We start from the raw sequence: 18163 nt of genomic DNA on the forward strand, positions 1-18163 counted from the left end.
CCATTCCTGTCCATTTTAGTTCACTGATTCCTAAGATGTCGATGTTCAGTCTTGTCATCTCTTGTTTGACCACATTTGGCTTGCCCTGATTCATGGATCTTACATTCCAGGTTCCTATGGAGTATAGATCTTTGCAGCATCAGACTCTCCTTTCACCACCAGATACATCTGCAACTGAGTGTCCTTTCGGCTTTGACCCCAGTCTCTTCATTCTTTCTGGCGCTACTAGTACTAGCCCTCCGCTCTTCCCCAGTAGCATATTGGATACCTTCTGACCTGAGGGGCTCATCTTCCGGAGTCATATCTTTTTGCCTTTTGGTACTGTCCATGGGGTTTTCATGGCAAAGATACTGGAGTGGGTTGCCATTTCCTTCTCCAGTGGATCTCCAGTTTTGTCAGAGCTCTCTGCTATGACCTGTCCATCTTGGGTGGCCCTGCACGGCATAGCTCATAGCTTCATTGAGCTATGCAAGCCCCTTCGCCATGACAAGGCAGTGATCCATGAAGAAGCATTTGTAGTATACAGGGAGTGAATTTATTGTGGTCCTTTAGATGTGTTAGCCTTATCTCCTGTCAGTCTACCCAGCAGTAAACAGTGATGGGTGTGGCAGGCCAAAAAATCTACAGGGACACAAGTTGCCCAGTCTTTGATTAGGTGGAGAACCACTGTTGGAATAGTGGGGATAATCTGAAGCCTGGTGAAAATATTCCATGTCAAATGATGTTTATGGTCTAAAACTTCTTACTTTAAAGAAACAAGGAAAAGATTTAAGCTATTGGCTTTGTTGTTAAATTGTAATAAAATTTAGTATTTTACAGGAAGGGGATAGCCACTTGCTTTGGGTTTCCACTATGGTATGGCTGGTGTGTCTGCCCTGCAAGAAAAGTCAGAATTAATTCTTGACCCTGCAACCAAGGTCATGCAATGAGCTTGATGGATCAGGACCTTCTGCCTCCCTTCCTGTTTTGCAATCAGTAGTCATGACTTCATCCCTGCCTTTCAGTTGCATTTTTAAAATCCTGTAATAGGAGAAGACCCAAATGCCTAATTAGGTATCTGTTTTGGCTAGAATTAAATATGCATCATTTGCCCCCAAGGCCTTTTCTTTCCCTTGGCCAAAAGATTCTTGACAAAATTGTAAGATTTCCAACTTTCATAGAAAGAAAAGAGCTTTTGGCCCTCCCTTAATGCAAGGTGGGACTATCTAGTAATTTAAATTAAGCAGCCCCTCTCTTCCTTTCCTCTTCTGTCAATAACAAAAGAGTTTACAATTGATCCACATTTTTCAAGTACTTTAAGAGGGAATTGGCACTGGGCAGGGGGAGATTAAGGGAAAGTAGCACTCTTTAATGTTCCGCTGAACTCCACAGCAAAGCTGCCAGCTTTCACTCTCTACCTCTGTAGTAGTGCCTGTAAACGTGAGTTTGATGTACACACATTTGCAGTTGTAAGGACTAAATCTGGGCACCAAGATGGATGGTTTTAAAGAGGAATACATGAATGCATCAAAGATATGGCTGGACATGATGGCTGTACATCACATCAGTGTAACTGTCATTATCAATTTCTGGGGAATAGGATGGGGGTGGGGTTATTGCATTCATGTCCTGCTTTGGGGTGTTCTGCAGGCACCTGGTTAGCTACTGCACAAAAAGGAGCCTGGACTATGGGCCATTGCTTTTTATTATTACTTTTGTATCCCACATTTCCCCCTTGAAAGGAACCCAAGACCTTGCTCTTCCTCTTTACTGTATGCTCACAACATCCCTGTGAGGTGAGCTAGGCTGAGAATTGGCCTAGAGTCCTATGGGGAGGTTCATAGTCAAGCAGGGACAGGAACCATGATCGTCCGGGACTCAGTCCAACACCACACTACAGTGGCTGCAACTCTAATTTGACCTAACATGGTTCTTCTTGCCTTTTTGTGCTCATGTTTTTGTGCTTGATCTAGAAGTGTGGCTTCTAGATCAAGAGAGGTATTACTACCACTCTACACGACTCTGGTGCACCCGCAACTGGAGTATTGTGTTCAGTTTTGGGCCCCTTATTACAGAAAGGATATAGCCAGGTTGGAGTCAGTGCAGCATAGGGCCACAAGGTTGGTGGTCGGTTTGCAGGGGATGCCATGTGAGGTGAGACTGAGGGAACTGGGTCTCTTCAGCCTGGAGAAGAGGAGACTCAGAGGGGATATGTTGGCGACATACAGGTATGTGAGGGGATGTCACATGGAGGTGGGTAGAGACCTGTTCTCCCCTGCAGAGGAAGGCAGGACGTGCTCCAATGGAGCAAAGCTCAGGGAGCCAAGGTTCCATTCAGATGCCAGGAAGCACTTCCTGACAGTCAGGACCCCGAGGGTGTGGAATGGGCTTCCACGAGAGGTCGTTGAGGCCCCATCGATGCGGGTGTTCCAGGATAGGCTGGACGTCCACATGGTGGGCATGTCGTGAGCGGAGCCGGCTGGTGCCGGAGGTCAGACTAGATGGCCCGGGAGACCCCTTCTGACTCGCTCTGTTTCTGTGTTTCAAAAAGCCTCCCCTGCTGCTTTCTCTAGGTCAGCCACTGCTACCCTACCCCAAAAAAATCCAACCCAATATAGTATAGCTTGATTGTCTTCCTGCTATTAAGTTGAATTAAGAGAGGATTTCAGCCTTTCAGAAGTGGGGAAATGGACAAATACTGGGGAAATGCCCAAGAATCTGTGTTTGGGAGAAAGCAAGCAGGGCTGGAATTGGCCTGAGGTTTTCCACCCTTGTTATAACTGGACTTTTAGCACTGGAGGTCTAGGGTTGCTATCATTTATTCTGTCAAATGTGTTCTCTGCTTTTTCCAGCTGTAAAACAGACAGAAATCAACAGGCAGCTTCTGCTACCCCATGCTGAGAGAAAGCTTTACTTGTTGATTTCTGGCTGTTATGCAGCTGGTAAAGGCAGACATTTGCAATTATAAAATGGGAGCTATAATTCTTGTGCTAATGACAAAGATAAGGATTGTAAAGGCTACTTAAAATCTGCAGCAATGCTGGAAAAAGGAAACTGTGAATCTGATCCAAAGTAAGTATAGCAGGTAGCTGGATATTCATGTTTAAAAAGGATGGGCACTAGCAGGATTTTGCAGGCAAAAGCAAATAAATAGCAAATGGCATTCTTAAGAAAGCTAGACCTGGTATTTGGGAAATAAAGGGGGGGGGGGAGGCTGCAGAAGGAAAACCAAGTTGATCAATTTAGTATTTTTCACCAAATACTTGGCTTCCACCTCCAAATATTACATTCCAACAGAATGAAACACCTTGTTAGATTTGCAAGCCAAAGGGAGAATTTACACTAGCCTGCTGCTGTGCTTCTATCAATTGCTTCATTCTGTGTTTTTCCCCACTGTTATAATTTTCTGCAATATATTATCTTTCCTTCATGTTGGCCAGCTCTTAGAGTGGCCAAGTGAGCAAGAAAAGGACGTCTTGCTTTTTCCTTTAACAATAACTTGATCAGAAATCAGCAGATGTAGTTTATCATAGCAGGTAGGCAATCTGGTGCCTTCCAGATGCTTTAGGCCATAGCTACCCATAATCCTAGCTGGGTCTGATGGAAAGTGTAGTCCAAAATATTTGGAGGGTCACAAGTTGCCCACCCCTGACATAAATGGATGAATCTGGAAAATCTGCTGGCCAAACTGTTGATTCAATGCATAGGAGCTAGGGGGCAGTACAACTGTTTAACTAATTAATTAGATTTATACCCCATCTTTTTTCTTACAAAGAACTCAGAGCAGCTTGCTTCATTTTCTTCTTCCTGCTCTCCATCTTATCCCCACAACAACCCTGTGAGGTAGGTTGTTGAGAGTCTGTGACTGGCCCAAAGTCACCCAGTTGGCTCCATGGCTGAACCAACAGTTGGCAACCATGCATCTTGTGTATGTGTGTTCCTTTTATTATAGTGGGGGAGGATGTGCATGTGTTTTGATTTGTGCCAATAACCTTGGGGAAGTTATTGTGGTGGTTTAAAAAAAGGCAATAGTAGTCATGGCTTTTTGCAATGTAATCATGATCACAGCTTTGCATCTTTGCTGAGAATCTTCTCCCCACATCCCAACTTTGTCTCCTCCACCTCTACCAAAATAGCATTTTGAGAATGGTCTGCAAGCAGGTAGCCCCCAGTGCTGTTGAGTCAGACTTGTTGGTCTGTATTCAGTAGAGTTCTGCTGAGTTTCATGAAAAGTATTCCACATATCAGGAAATGTCTGTTTTGTTCCAATCCTCATACAGGACGTTCCATACCTCTGGTGGAAGCAACATCCTGAAGCACAGAATGATATTGGTAATGTTAAAGAAACAGAAATTAACACTAAAAAAAATTTCATCCCCTTCACACCGATCCCCATCCCTGTCTTGCTACCAGAAATCCTTTGAATGGAAGCTGTTGCAGATTTAATTTGAGATCTTCTATATGCAAAGTATGGGCACCATCACTGAGCTTCTAACCCTTTTCCCTCACTCTTTTTCTCTTTCTCCCTCTTTTCAAGATCACAGTTCTATATTTGCCCCTCAAGGAAGGAAAGGGATTTGGGGGTATGTATGAGCCTTTTGCCTGTGATGGTTGTTTTTCTGGGGCGCATCTCTCCCAAGCACTGACATATCGGGGTCACCATCACCCGCCTGTCGTTGAGCTGGCTTTGAAGGATCCAGATTAAAGAGCAGTGGCTGTCACAGACTCTGTGCTAATTGAGAGCTGATGTGAGTACGGGGGGGAGGGGGGGCTGCTGTGTATATGGATGTGCAGCAGGGTAAGAATTCTTCCACTTTATAAAAGTGTTGGGAGCAGTGAATACAGTGGGGAGGATTCTTGTTCCAACTCAGCCTATTTTAGAAAGGTGCTTTGAATGGGTTAGAAAACAATACAAGGAGAATGGCTCTGATGGGCAACTTGTGACCCTCAAGATGTGTTGTACTGCAACTCCCATCAGCCCCAGCCAAAATAGCCAATGGTGAGTTGCAGTCTGACAGCACCCCAAGGGACCCCCAGCTGCCCATCCCTGAATCTGTAGATCAGCTTTCCCCAAAGGTGGCCTTTTTTGGACTATAACTTCCAGCATTCCTGACCATTTCAAAATACCTGGAGGGCATCAGATTGGAAAAGATGGTCTTAGATGCTGTAGTAACAGAAACAGTTTTTTTGTGAATTCTTGTTGCATTGTGTAGTATGGGGATATAGCAAGATCCTTCGGTTAATAAGGCCTATTCATGTGTGCCTTTGAACCTGTGCTCATTATAATTCGTTAAGCCTTGCAAGACAGGGTTGGGGGTTTAGGTCAAGGTCAGAGATGATAAATTGCTTCACTAAAGATATTAGAGTAATGGATCCTAAGGAGGCTGTAGTAATGACCCTTCTAAAAAGCCACTGCTCAACCAACCCCCCGATACATAAAATGTGTCTTCCTGTAGCAAAGTACAGGAGTGTTCAGTGGTGCACAGCTGACTCCAGGTTTTCTTGTATGGAATTGATTGTTTAGATCCCTCCCAGTCTAGATTCTGGCACAGCCATGGAACTACATTGGTTGCTTTGATGGGTGAGGAATGAGGAAAGTACAAACTTGTTTATTCTCTTGGACCTCTCAGCAGCATCTGGTACTACTGACCACAGTATCCTTCTGGGCTGCCTTGCTAGGATGGGCTTGGTGGGCACAGATTTGTTGTTTCATGGGGAGTAGACCCTCAGAGTAGTTAGGGTAGAGCCAGCATCAAGGTTAGGCCTGGTTGGACAGCTGCTGCGGGCCCACAACCTAGCAGGGGCCCTTGAAGTTGCTCCTTCTTGCCACCATTGCATCCAACTTGTTCACCTACCTCTTGCTACACCCCAGACAATGATGGTTGTGAGAACAGGATGCAGTAGATGCTGCTGCCTGAGAAGCAAGCAATAGCAACCAGGGGAAGGAAGGTAAGGAGCGAAAGCAGCTAGTGATGATGATGATGAGAGGGAGGCTTATGGAGGGTGTCTTATCTTGACCCTCAGAAACCTGGAACAGACATGCTGAGGAGCTACTGTCCCACTCTATGGCTTTTGGTGGGTCACCTCAGGGTTCTGGATAGTTCTCTGTGTTCTTTAACAGCTACATGAATCTGCTGGGAAAGGTCATCCAGAGAAAGTTCATCATTCAGAGATACAGGTGACCTTGGAAGAGGTGTTCTGCCTGTGATAGAAGGGCTTTCATTTCCCCTGAAGCAACACTATGCAGACTGGTAGAGGGTACTCTTGAACCCATTTCTGCTTGTGAATACAAGTGATAGGGTGGCCAGGAGTGCCTTTTGCATTGTTTCCAGGAGAAATCAGACCTCTCTTTGCTTATTTATACCCAAGTCACTTCCTGGTTGCCTTACTGCAACAGACTTGAAGATGGTCCAACGATCCTAGTTGATTCTGAATACTGTGACCAGACTTTCTTGTGTGTGTGTGTGTGTAGGGTGAGTGATATTCTGGATTTAGCAAAACTTTCCAGCTGGAACATGAACATCCTGAAATAGCTTTCCAGGGGTGGCTTGTCTATCTATTTGAAAATGGGATTAAAATTAAAAACATTTTATTCTGACAGGCATTTTTGAGTCCAGGTTTCTCAATCTGGCCCCTCCAAATGTGTTGGGCTACAATTCCTATTATCCTCGGCTAATGTGGTCAATAGTCAGAAATTCCAGGACTTGTAGTACAACACATCTGGAGGAGGCCTGGCTGGGGTGAGGTTGTTTTAGTCAACATTTTTTATTTTATAATCTTCATTAATGAATTACCTTGGATAGGTAAGATATAAATACTGTAATATAGATTGTCATGGTGACACACTGGGGATAGCAGTTGCTAATTTTGACATAGATTCAGTGTTGCCAACTTTTCACTGGACAGGGATCACTGTCCTTTTAACAATAGTTTCATCTGCAGATATAAGCAGGTGTTGATGTTTTTCATCAGGTTGTGAAAAGCATCTGCTGTACTCCACTGTAGAGGATTTTTCTCCCAGACAGTGGGGAAATTGAAAACAAAGCACTTGAAGCAATGAGTTTTAGTGCTACAATCTATCCTATAAAAACCTAAGCAAGCATTGCTGTGTTGGAATTTGGCTAGGCCAGGTTTGTTACAGGGGGTGCTTTGTAAACTGCCTTCAGGGGTGCCATAAGAACAAAAGCAGCCTTGCTGAATCAGATGAAGAGTCCATCCAGTCCAGCATTCTGTTCAAGTAGGAGAGAAGTACAACAGCCCCTTCCTGCTCAAGTTCCACAGCAACTGGTATGCATAGGTACGTATACTGCCTCTGATGCCAGAGGTAGCGCATATCCATCAAGAACAGGAGCCATTGATAGCCTTCTCCATTAAGTTATACAATCTCCCTTTAAAGTTGTCCACATTGATTTGATGCCCATCACTACTTCCCCTGGTGGAATATTCTATGGTTTAACTGTGCTCTGCATGAAGGACTTTTTCTTGTGTCCCAAATCTCCCACCAATCAGCTTTATGGAATAGCCCCTGTGGCTTCTAGTATTAAGAAAAAGGGAGAAAATAATTCTGCATCTTTCTATCATTTCTCCGCTTACTCACCCTTTTTCTAAGCTTAATGGTATCCGCTGTTGTAATTGTGTTATCCTCCTGCAATAGTCTCCCTGCTTCTTCAGACTTACCTGGTGATTGTGGTGATAGCCATGGTGGGCAGCAAGCCTTGTAACTGTGTTGGGTGATGCAAAGTTGCTCCCCATTTTATGTATCCCCATGTAGCGCCACTCTGGGAATTGTGGGGAAATGAAATGACTAGGTCCTAGGCCAGGCATCAGCCGTAGCTATTGGCAGGGTACTGGGACCTTAGCAGCTGCTCAAGAATCTCAGGTGCAAATGCTGGCTGAAGGTTCAGTATTGTTTAGAGTTCTAGACAGTCAAATGGCTCTGGCAACCCCATTCTCTGACATGACTGCATCTGCAGTATTTGGTACTAACAGGTATGCTACCTCTGAGCACAGACGTTTAGTTTAGTTGCATGACTAGCATAATAGCCACTGGTAGAGCCACTCTCCAGAACCTTCTCTAAGAGTTATTTTTTAAGAATTACCTAATCTGTCCAAGCATCAGAACAGAGAGGCAGGATTCTGAGTATGGTGGACACTTAGCCATTCTCCAAAAAAGAGTCCACCTATTTGAATACCAGTTGTATGCACTGATGTATGTCTACAAATGCAAATTTAGAAATAATAACTATGGTTTCACTGGAAATACAGATTGTCCAGATTGTCTGAGAGATCTGTTGTTCAGGTGCACAACATCCAGGCCTTTTTATGGGTCTTTCTCTTTAAAGTAGACATGACCAGGTGGCCCTTCAAATAAAGGGCAGACTTCTCATAGTTTGTCCAACAGGGGACTGTCCTCTTATAAAATAGGATACCTGGCCACCTAAGATCTGTATCACTTTAGGTTGTAGAAGGAATACCATCTTTTAAATGTGTCCCTATGTTGGTGGCAAATGCAGCCTTGTGCCCCCAGCATAGGGAACCTGGCTTCTAGGGGTTAAAGGTACAGACCCAGTAGCACCTCTCTTGTTCTGATCAAGCCACCTATTTGATACAAAGTCACAGTGTCCATGCTCACTTCTTTTATCTGAGACCTGTGTGTGTGCCACCTGAATAAGGCTTGGTTTTCACATTTCTGCCAAGAGTGGTATAACTCTATATTCTATATTAGCACCTCTCCTCACTTAATTGAATCCACCTTCTCTGGCTGTGCCAATATCTCCTAATACGTAAAATATTTTGAGTGTGTATGTGTATGGGGGGGATGCTTTTGGTTGAATGCCAGCCTTGGAACTGGGAGGGAGGACTTGGCTTTTGGTCAGTGCAATGAAGAGCTCTTAGCCAGAGCCTGTATTGATCACTGCTAAGTGCTGGTTGTTCCATCATTGCTGATTCAGAGGTTGATTCATGCTGGAGTGTCCGATTCAGTGGAGGTGGGGGAAGGAGAAATCCAGCATTGGGGACTTGCTGAAGCTGTAAGTGATGCAGTCCATTGCCCTGGCTTGGTGAGGAGTTCCCCAGCTCCAGTGAAAGCTAATGAATCAAACAGTCCAGCAGAGAATGCTGGGTCAGTGTTGAAGAGGAGATTGTAAACAAAGGGAAGGTTTGGGGGCATCAGTACAGGAGGACTGGCCATGATCTGAATTGAGCCACTACCCAATAAGCCCATTGTGTATGTGCAAAACATACAGGAATAAGAGTCCTGTTGTCAGTTCTATCTTCTTAGACTGGCAAATGGATTGGCCAATCCTAAATTCAAGGCCTCACTCTTGTTAGTTACCACTATATCCATTGTACAGTATATTAGCTTGTGGTCATGCTGCAGGGTGGATATTGTAGTTTTGAAGAGACAGACACAGCCTTGTTTCCACATGTGCAATTTGCTCAACATTGTGTTATACAATGACATAGTTAACATAGAAACAGAGCGAGTCAGAAGGAGTCTCCCGGGCCATCTAGTCTGACCCCCGGCTCCAGCCAGCTCCGCTCATGACATGCCCACCACGTGCATGTCCAGCCCATCTTTGAACACCCACACCGATGGGGCCTCAGCGACCTCTCGTGGAAGCCCATTCCACACCCTCGGGGTCCTGACTGTCAGGAAGTGCTTCCTGGCATCCAAATGGAACCTTGGCTCCCTGAGCTTTGCTCCATTCGAGCGCGTCCTGCCTTCCTCTGCAGGGGAGAACAGGTCTCTACCCATCTCCATGTGACATCCCCTCACATACCTGTATGTTGCCAACATATCCCCTCTGAGTCTCCTCTCCTCCAGGCTGAAGAGACCCAGTTCCCTCAGTCTCGCCTCATACCCCATCCCCTGCACACCGGCCACCAACCTTGTGGCCCTACGCTGCACTGACTCTAACCTGGCTATATCTTTTCTATAATGAGGGGTCCAAAACTGAGCACAATACTCCAGTTGTGGGTGCACCAGAGTCGTATAGAGTGGTAGTAATACCTCTCTCAATCTAGAAGCCACACTTCTGGCTATGCAACCAAGGGTGGCGTTCGCCCTCTTGACCACTGCATCACACTGCTGACTCATGTCTAGCCTGCAGTCAACCAGCACCCCGAGGTCCCTTTCACAAGTGCTGCTCTCCAGCCACTTGTCCCCTAACCTGTATTTATGACACCTATTCCTATGCCCCAAGTGCAAGACCTTGCACTTATCCACATTGAACACCATGCTGTTGTCTCCTGCCCACTTCCATAGTCTGTCCAGATCCTTTTGGATCTGGAGTACCTGCTCCTCAGTTGTGGCCACTGCTCCAGTTTTAGAATCGTCTGTGAATTTGATCAGCAGACTGTTCACCCATTCTTCCATGTCATTTATGAAAAGATTAAACAGGATTGGTTCCAGGACAGAGCCCTGGGGGACCCTGCTTGTCACTGGCTACCATCCCGATGATTCCCCACTAATGGTTACCCTCTGCTTTCAGTCAGTCAGCCATGACCTAATCTATCAGACAGTGCTTTGGTGTCTCCCAAAACTCCTCAGTTTCTCAATCAGGATATCATGGGGCACTTTGTCAAAGGCCTTGCTGAAATCCAGGTAAACCACATCCACTGCATCCCCTCCATCTAGCCATCTCGAAACCTTGTCGTAGAATTTCACAAGGTTTGTCTGGCAGGATCTGTTTTTGAGGAAGCTGTGTTGTGTGGCTGCCAGCCTCCCTTCCCTATCTAGCATCACTAGATCGCTCTCTATTATGAGCCTTTCCATTGTTTTTCCTACAATGGACATAAGGCTAACCGGTATGTAATTCCCCTGTCCCTTCTACTACCCTTTTTGAAAATTGGGACCACTGATGCCACCCTCCAGTCCTCTGGAACTTCACCCATTCTCCACGAGGCCTCAAAAATGGAGGTCAGCGGGCGTGAGAGAACACCTGCCAACTCTAAGTACTCTCGGGTGTAACCCGTCAGGGCCTGGCACCTTTGTAATGTCCAATGCCCTGAGGAGCCCCTCGACTTCAAGTAAGGTGACTCTAATATGTGCCCCTAGGTTCCTGGTCTCATCTAATCTCCTGTGCGGATCTCCCCCTCCTGCTTTGGGGAGAACACAGAGGCAAAATAGTAATTTAGCATCTGTGCCTGTTCCCTCATATCAGTCACTGGATCTCCTTTCTCCTTATTTAGTGGTCCCACCACTTGTCTCCCCTTCCTCTTCCTATTTACATGCTGAAAGAAGCCCTTTTTGTTGCTCTTGATATTCTTGGTAAGTCTCTGCTCGTAATCAGCCTTAGCCTTGCGAAGAATCCTTCTGCAACGGGCCTCCTCCTCCCGGTATACCCTTTTGTCTATTTCCCCCAGTACCCATTTCCCATGGAGGTTCCTCTTTCGTCTAATCCCTCTAACCACCTCCTTTCACATCCAAGGCGGTCCTCTCCTCCGCTTCCCCATCTTACTAACTAGAGGTATTGTCAAGGCTTGCACCTCCAAAACCTCCCCTTTGAGTGCCATCCACCCCTCCTCAACTCGCTTACCTTCCAGTAACCTATCCCAGGAGACTTTCCCCAGTCTGTCCTTCAGTTGGCCAAAGTTGGCCCTCTTGAAGTCCCAGCTTCTAGTGCTCGACCTGCTGCACATCCCCAGTCCCCTGATCTCAAAGCAAAGGATGGAGTGATCACTCGCATCCAGAGCTCCCCTAATCTGTACTTCATCTATCAGCTCCTCTCTATTGGTCAAGACCAAGTCAAGGATGTTCCCCCCCCCTTGTCACCTCTCGGACCTTCTGTGTGAAAAACCCTCCCTCTATAACTTCTAGGAAGCGACGTGACCTGGCTGTCACCACCAAGTGAGTCTCCCAAGTAATGTCCGGGAGATTGAAATCTCCCATAATTACTGTGTCTCTCCCCCGAGATATCCTTAGAATCTGATATATCAGGACATCATCCAGGGTCTCAAGTTGACCTGGAGGGCGATAACATAACCCCACTGTCAGGTGTCTTTCCCTGTCAAAACCCCTAAGTTTCATCCAGACTGCCTCTACCGAATCCCCATCTGTGCTGCATTCTATCTCACTGCATCCTATCCCTTTCCTGACTTATAAAGCCACGCCCCCACCCCTCTTTCCCTTCCTGCCCTTTCTAAAAAGGTGATACCTCTCTATGTTCACATTCCAGTCTTGCCTTTCATCCCACCAAGTTTCTGTGATTCCCACCAGGTCATACCCTCCTATTCCCAGGAGAGCTTCAAGCTCTTCCTGCTTATTACCCATGCTCCTCGCATTGGTGTACATGCACCTCAACTCCTTCCCACTGCTTCCTTTCCTTGGAGTTCCCAGCCCTCCTCCTTTCTCCCATCCTCCTGATACCTGGCCCCTCTCTGTAGGAGTCCTGTCAGTCCCTGCAGTGCCTCTAAAACCCTGCTCCCAGAGCCCTGATCCTCTCCCCACACTTGTCCAGTGCAGACACATTTCTGGGGGGCCTGAACTCCCACCCCCCCAGCTCAGTTTAAAGTCTTCCAGACGAAGCTTGCTAGAGCATCTCCAAAGGACCTTTTCCCCATGCTCGTGAGGTGCAACCCATCCCTTGCCAGAAGTCCATTGGCAAGAAACCGAGTGCCGTGGTCGAGGAACCCGAAGCGTTCCTTCTGGCACCACACCCTAAACCAGTCATTCACCTAGGCAACCCTCCTGGCCCAAATCCCTGAACTGGTAAGATCGAGGAGAAGGCCACTTGGGCCTTTAGCTCCCTGAGTTTCTTCCTCAAGGCCTCGAAGTCCCTGGTGATCCCAACCACACCCTTCCTGGCTACATCGTTTGTGCCCACATGGATCACCAGAAGTGGCTGGTGACCCCCAGAGTGAATAAGACACTCCACTCTGTCCTTCACATGCCGGATGCGTGCGCCCAGCAGGCAGCAAACCTCCCTTATCTCCAGGTTGGGGCAGCACACTGCTGCCTCAGTGCCCCTCAGCAGCGAGTCCCCAACGACAATCACCCGCCGCCCTATCTTCCCGGTTGTGGTGGGCGGCCGTGCCCTGGCCCTCGCCTCTACTGCAGTGGCCCCCTTGCCACTTGTGGTCCCAGGCTGAGGGTCCTGCTGGTCCCCCGAGGCCTCATCAGTCCCAGCCTCCCCAAGTGGAGAGTACCTGTTTCCCAGCTCCAGATTGGTGCCAGGGGAAGGAGGAGGCCGTGCTGGCCTCCTCCTCCTGTGGGTGACATACCTCCATGTCTCTGCAGCTGCCCCTCCCGTGGCCTCTCCCTCAACCCTCTGTCCATAGCGGGGCTGCTCCCGGCGGGCCTGGAGAGCTCCCTCAGCCCTCAGGCACCTCACCTCCTCTAGCAGGACCACAGCTTGCACCTAGGGCAAGTGTATCCCTGCCTCTCCTGGGGGAGAAGGGCGAACATGTCACAGCTGTCGCAGCGGACAGCAACACCCGTGACTCCCACCAAGGCCATCTCCTGGTCTGCCATCGGTATCCCTTCCGAGACCCTACCTTGGTCCCCCGCCTTGTCTGTTCTGCAGTACCCCTCACTCGTCCAGTTCTCCCAGATAACCCCCGCCCACACACACACACACACACACACGGATAAAATAAAAATTTAAATTGGAGGAAAAATAAAGCAAAGCACAGCACAGCACCAAAAAAACAAAAAAACAAAAAACCCCAAACAAACAAAAGCAAAACAATAAAACAAAAACAAAACCCTCTGCCCCCCAGGGAAGGGAGTCCCCAGGCAGCCCGGGCTGCAGCTAAGGGACGCAGACAAGGGACAATGCCAAGAGACAAGAGCCCAAAGGGCTGTCAGTGGCTGAGCGTGGCCTTATCAACCCCTCAGGCTGGTGGCCCCACCTGTCGGCTTCCTCCTGGCCCCTCTGGCCCCGCCCCCTTCCTCTCTGCTGCTCCTGACACCCTGCTCCTCTGCCCAGCTCCTACCTTGCCTTCACCAGTCCCCTGGCCCCTCAGCACTCTCTCCCAGCCTGTGCCTCTGCTGCTCTGCCAAGAGGCAAAAGGGTTCATAACTGCTGAATCATTCCTCTGCATGTCTTTTTTGAGGCTGCCATCTGTTGCTTTAACAGCAGCCTGACATGCAAAAATTCAAGTGTTCCTATTACCAGGTTTATCCCTGCCAGGAAAGTTTTACCTGTTTAGTTTCTTTGTGTTAAGTTTCTATTTATAGGCACAGGAGCTCTCTCAGAAATAAAGGTGGTAAGCCCAGCATATCTGTTTGGTTCAACAGAGGATGTGATGAAGTTACAGGTGGTAATTTAGTACAAAGCTATATTATTGCAGCGATTTGCACACACAAAAATACTTCATAGCTTTCATGGTTTGTGCTATGTAGACTTGAGATTTAGATGTTGTGTCTTTATTGAATATATAGGTGGACAGACTTCAGACTTGTATCATTTTTTTAAAAGAACCACTTAAAATTGACCAACTAAGACCCAATGCAAAATACTTACACTTATAATTAAAGAATTGAGACCATTTTTAGTAGCAAAACTAGATGGTGCTCACAGTCTTTCCATGCAAAAATCCTGTCCTGGAGTAATTAGTTGCTATTATGAATTAACTGTGAGTCAGAAATCCTTGCTAGTCTACTGTACATTACCCCAAGAACTACTGATAGATCCAAGGTTGGGATCTTGGTTTATTACACAGAATACAATCAGGATAAGTAGAAGGGCTGTAAGCGGTTGTAACACTTCCTGATGTAAGGCAAGGGGACATGGTTTTTATACCTCTGATCCTGTACTTTGATAAACAGCCTGCTGTGCAGAAATTATGTCTTTTACAAGCTATTAATTTCTACTTCCAATTAAAAACCCAGGAAACTCTGGATTGCTTATTGGTTAAACAAGCAGAATTAACCCAACCATGATCTGTTGTTAATTGGAAGTGTTTAAAAGGCAGCAATTCCAGGGTTAAACAACCAGGGAATTGCAACACAACATGCACATGCATCTTTATCTCTGTGCCAGGAAAAGCTTTGCCTCCTGAATTTTTGTCTGCTCCACAGCTGCAAAAAGTATAAGCCTACAAAGACAGAAAGAAAGGTGCCATCCTATGGATGGCTTGTGGGCTATTGGGAAAGAATTGTGGACTCATAAAATGATGGCAACTTTAGGAGGAAAGCTAGTCTGATACAGTATATAGCATGTTTTCAGGCTGTAGTTGGGGCATAATAGGGGTATGTTGGGAGAAAGGAGGGGATTTGGTCTTCCCTGTTAGGACATAAAAGTATAAAGCTCACTCCAAACCACAGAACAGCTAATGTGTTTCTTCCTGCTAGATATGCTCATCCCTGGAGCTTTTGCTTAGGGCAAAATAATTCCATTTATTTGATTCAGGAAATCCCCAAATGAAACCACTTTTCAGGAAACAGTCCACTCCTCTGCCAAACTAACATGAGGAACCTGGTCTATTGGTGCTCTCATGTTACTGAAATGCTTTTATATTAGTGGTTGCTCCTCATGGAAACTTTATGTTTAAGCATTCTTTAAACCACAGAATTAGGATATTGGTCTCCCAAAGAGCTTAATACTATTACTGGCGCTGAGGGATAACAAAATTGTTATTGCAGTTGTTAAATATATTTGTTTTATCATGTACCACTGTAATCTTGGATGTCTCCTTTCATCCTTGCTGGGGAAATCTACACCACCAGAGCACCAACATTCTCTATCTCCTCTGTTCCTACCAAAATGGCAACCTCAGTATGGGGGTTCACATCTAACATGGTTCCTGGTGAAGTTCCCTTGGAAAGCTGGAAATGGATTCAGTGATTAGCAACCCATCAGCCATCATGGAGCTTGGTCTTCACTGAAGCAATCTCAGAACTTTTTGTTAGTTGCCAGGAATTAGAGTAACCAGGAATTCTCATATGGACACCTAGACAAACCTGCACAGTAGATCTTTGTTTATTATAAAACTGCTTTAATTTTAATACTTATGTGAGGGGTTCTACCTTTAAGGGGTTCAGATATTTGGGACAAACTTTCTCTTCTCCCTCCCTCCCTCCCTCCCTCCCTCCCTCCCTCCCTGTCTTTGTTTGTTTATATCAGGGTGGACAACTTGGGTATCATCATCTTTCACCGTTGACAACACTGGCTCAGATTGATACCTGTTGTAGGCCAAAACACTGGGAAGACCACAAATTGCGGGAGCTTGTTTTATATGTTAGGTTCTGATACAGATACCTGTTGATACCTGCTGTACCTGTTGATGTCTGGCTGTCAGGCAGCTGTTTCAAGGCCCCAAGTCTTTTACAGATTTACATAAATTACATAGATAGTAACAGAGCAACAAAGTGCCTGGGAGCACCTTCAGGGCAAACAAATTGATGCTGGCATAAGCTCTTATGGACTGTAGCCATGTTCAGGCAATAGATGAACATGGCTGCCCTCTAGAAATTAATACTCCAGAGGAACATAGGAAGTTTGTTTTACCACATTAGAGTATTACTCTATCTAGCCTAGCTCTTCCTGCTATGACTGTCATCACCTTTCCCACATCATCCTTTTAACTGGAGATACCAGGAATTCAACCTGGTATTTCTGCATCTAAAGAATGTGTTTGACTATCAGTGCATGGCTTTGTCTGAAAATTACACCTAACAGGACCTTTCTCCTAGACTAGCTTTTTCCTGTTGGGATCCTTCAGGCATAGAATCATAGAATAGTAGAGTTGGAAGGGGCCACAAAGGCCATCAGGTCCACCCCCTGCAGTTGTGGGAGAGCCCACTACCTTTTAGGCAGCTGGTTCCACTGCTGTATTTCTCTGACTGTAAGGAAATTTTTCCTGATATCTAGCCTGAATCTGAGTTGTTGCAGCTTGACTTGATTATTCTGTGTCCTGCACTCTGGCATCAGCAAGAAGAGATCTTGACCTTCCTCTTTGTTTCAGCTTTTGAGGTACTTATAGAGGGATATCATGTCCCCTCTCAGTCTTCTTTTCTCAAGGCTGAACATGCCCAGTTTTCTTAGTCTCTCTGCATAGGGCAGTGTTTCCAAACCCTGGAGCATTTAGGGTTAAACTACAACTTCTGTCATCCCCACCCAGCATGCAGCCAGCCTCTGCTCTTGCCACATGGCCTGATGGTAGCCCAGTGGTAGAAGAGCTCATTGCAGGCACCCTCATGTCACCCCTTGGTGGTAACATGAGCAGTCCTTCACTTGAGAGTGATGAGCCCTCATCATAAACCCATCTAGGCTGTCTGCGCAGGCCTAGTAGGTGAAGTATCAATCCAATTTGCAGCAGAGAAGAAAACCAAACCACCAAATTGTTTATATCAGCAGAACCATCTGGTCCTGTTCCCAATAGTGCTTGACCAGGCAGTCTTTTGACTTCCATCATCTTGTATATGCATCTCTGTATGGTGGTAAACTACCTGGCTTGCAGCTTTTTGCCTTGCTATGTCTCTTTCTCCATAGCAGCCATCTTCAGATGGTGGGTACATTCTGTTCCAGCCTAGCTTACCTCTTCCAGGGATACCAGCTTGCAGACTGTGCTGCCATTGCAGCTGCTAATTCCACTCCTGTTTGTTATATTAATACTCCAGTTTTTCCTTCAAGGAGCCCAAGACAACATGCATTATTTTCCTCCTTTCCATTATATCCATGAAAAACAGCCCTGTGAAGTAGCTTAGGAATCAGTAATTCTTGCAAAATTGCTCAGTGGGGAATTGAACCTGGATTTTCTCAACTCAACAGTTTAACCACTGCTTCACCAATTGATTCTGCTAGTTGTATAAACTGGTTCTCAGTGTAGTGGGAAGCGGGGGAGGGGGGCATACTTGGGGAATGCACCTAACATCTATAGTGTAAGCAAACAATCACCGGAATGCACGTAATGACTATTCAGAAATTTAATCTGTTTCTATGGCCATACCCTGTCATTTCTTTTACTGAGTTCCTGGTGAAAGGAAAGTTAAGTCTTTATTATACAAGTGGAGAAGTTTTCCTTTTTTAAAAATTTAGTTGTTTAGTTTCTGTTCATCAGTGACATTATGTGGGCTACATATATGCATAGGTATGATATAGGTAGCTACATATGCTATGGCTCATGATGAGCCATATTTTGACTATACCTCCCATAAGTTAAATAGCTATACTTTTGAGTTGCAATGAAGTGCCCTTCCCTCCTTCCTCCATTCATTCTCAAAATGTTTAAACTGAGA

The sequence above is a fragment of the Varanus komodoensis genome, unplaced genomic scaffold (genome assembly GCF_004798865.1).
Source record: "Varanus komodoensis strain SLA01 unplaced genomic scaffold, ASM479886v1 scaffold42, whole genome shotgun sequence".
NCBI lineage: Eukaryota > Metazoa > Chordata > Lepidosauria > Squamata > Varanidae > Varanus > Varanus komodoensis.